We start from the raw sequence: 2,775 nt of genomic DNA, 5'->3' as shown, positions 1-2,775 counted from the left end.
ACGCAGCAACAACAGCCTCCAGGCTCCGCGCTCTAGGGAGCGACAGCATGGTGGCTGCAGCACGACGCACACGCACACGCACGCACCCATGCGCATGCACGCGCGCACGCACGCACAAACGTCTCTTCCGAAGAGGAGGAGGTCAATATGGAATGGTATCTGTGGGGTTTGAACCCACGCAGACTGGAATGTCTAGCGGATCTTAAGTCCGCCCCCTTAGACCACTCGGGCAAGATACCAGGCCAAAACAACCCAAACCCTCCAAACCGGACGCGCTCTTTTCTTGCACTCCCACTGCCACCCACAGCCTCTCCACCGCAGCAATGCCCACCACACAGCCGACTGCAGCATCGCCGCTAGCCGCTAGCCGCTAGCCCGCCGCACTGTCGATACGGCTCCGCCAGCCTCGCCACAGCAAAGCCACGTCGCTACGCTCGCTGCTCGGTCTCTTCCTCTCTATGTCGACCACGAAGCCGACGCAGCCGACCCCCGTGACCATAAATTACCGCCCTGCCAACGTCCAGCTTGCGTGCGGGATATAAATTACCGGCGCCCAAACGCAGCAACAACAGCCTCCAGGCTCCGCGCTCTAGGGAGCGACAGCATGGTGGCTGCAGCACGACGCACACGCACACGCACGCACCCATGCGCATGCACGCGCGCACGCACGCACAAACGTCTCTTCCGAAGAGGAGGAGGTCAATATGGAATGGTATCTGTGGGGTTTGAACCCACGCAGACTGGAATGTCTAGCGGATCTTAAGTCCGCCCCCTTAGACCACTCGGGCAAGATACCAGGCCAAAACAACCCAAACCCTCCAAACCGGACGCGCTCTTTTCTTGCACTCCCACTGCCACCCACAGCCTCTCCACCGCAGCAATGCCCACCACACAGCCGACTGCAGCATCGCCGCTAGCCGCTAGCCGCTAGCCGCTAGCCCGCCGCACTGTCGATACGGCTCCGCCAGCCTCGCCACAGCAAAGCCACGTCGCTACGCTCGCTGCTCGGTCTCTTCCTCTCTATGTCGACCACGAAGCCGACGCAGCCGACCCCCGTGACCATAAATTACCGCCCTGCCAACGTCCAGCTTGCGTGTGGGATATAAATTACCGGCGCCCAAACGCAGCAACAACAGCCTCCAGGCTCCGCGCTCTAGGGAGCGACAGCATGGTGGCTGCAGCACGACGCACACGCACACGCACGCACCCATGCGCATGCACGCGCGCACGCACGCACAAACGTCTCTTCCGAAGAGGAGGAGGTCAATATGGAATGGTATCTGTGGGGTTTGAACCCACGCAGACTGGAATGTCTAGCGGATCTTAAGTCCGCCCCCTTAGACCACTCGGGCAAGATACCAGGCCAACACAACCCAAACCCTCCAAACCGGACGCGCTCTTTTCTTGCACTCCCACTGCCACCCACAGCCTCTCCACCGCAGCAATGCCCACCACACAGCCGACTGCAGCATCGCCGCTAGCCGCTAGCCGCTAGCCCGCCGCACTGTCGATACGGCTCCGCCAGCCTCGCCACAGCAAAGCCACGTCGCTACGCTCGCTGCTCGGTCTCTTCCTCTCTATGTCGACCACGAAGCCGACGCAGCCGACCCCCGTGACCATAAATTACCGCCCTGCCAACGTCCAGCTTGCGTGTGGGATATAAATTACCGGCGCCCAAACGCAGCAACAAGAGCCTCCAGGCTCCGCGCTCTAGGGAGCGACAGCATGGTGGCTGCAGCACGACGCACACGCACACGCACGCACCCATGCGCATGCACGCGCGCACGCACGCACAAACGTCTCTTCCGAAGAGGAGGAGGTCAATATGGAATGGTATCTGTGGGGTTTGAACCCACGCAGACTGGAATGTCTAGCGGATCTTAAGTCCGCCCCCTTAGACCACTCGGGCAAGATACCAGGCCAAAACAACCCAAACCCTCCAAACCGGACGCGCTCTTTCTTGCACTCCCACTGCCACCCACAGCCTCTCCACCGCAGCAATGCCCACCACACAGCCGACTGCAGCATCGCCGCTAGCCGCTAGCCGCTAGCCCGCCGCACTGTCGATACGGCTCCGCCAGCCTCGCCACAGCAAAGCCACGTCGCTACGCTCGCTGCTCGGTCTCTTCCTCTCTATGTCGACCACGAAGCCGACGCAGCCGACCCCCGTGACCATAAATTACCGCCCTGCCAACGTCCAGCTTGCGTGTGGGATATAAATTACCGGCGCCCAAACGCAGCAACAAGAGCCTCCAGGCTCCGCGCTCTAGGGAGCGACAGCATGGTGGCTGCAGCACGACGCACACGCACACGCACGCACCCATGCGCATGCACGCGCGCACGCACGCACAAACGTCTCTTCCGAAGAGGAGGAGGTCAATATGGAATGGTATCTGTGGGGTTTGAACCCACGCAGACTGGAATGTCTAGCGGATCTTAAGTCCGCCCCCTTAGACCACTCGGGCAAGATACCAGGCCAAAACAACCCAAACCCTCCAAACCGGACGCGCTCTTTTCTTGCACTCCCACTGCCACCCACAGCCTCTCCACCGCAGCAATGCCCACCACACAGCCGACTGCAGCATCGCCGCTAGCCGCTAGCCGCTAGCCCGCCGCACTGTCGATACGGCTCCGCCAGCCTCGCCACAGCAAAGCCACGTCGCTACGCTCGCTGCTCGGTCTCTTCCTCTCTATGTCGACCACGAAGCCGACGCAGCCGACCCCCGTGACCATAAATTACCGCCCTGCCAACGTCCAGCTTGCGTGCGGGATATA

This window comes from Phytophthora ramorum, assembly GCF_020800215.1.
Source record: "Phytophthora ramorum isolate Pr-102 chromosome Unknown Phyram_PR-102_s0004, whole genome shotgun sequence".
Taxonomy (NCBI): Eukaryota; Oomycota; class Peronosporomycetes; order Peronosporales; family Peronosporaceae; genus Phytophthora; species Phytophthora ramorum.
This window is presented reverse-complemented; position numbering follows the sequence as displayed.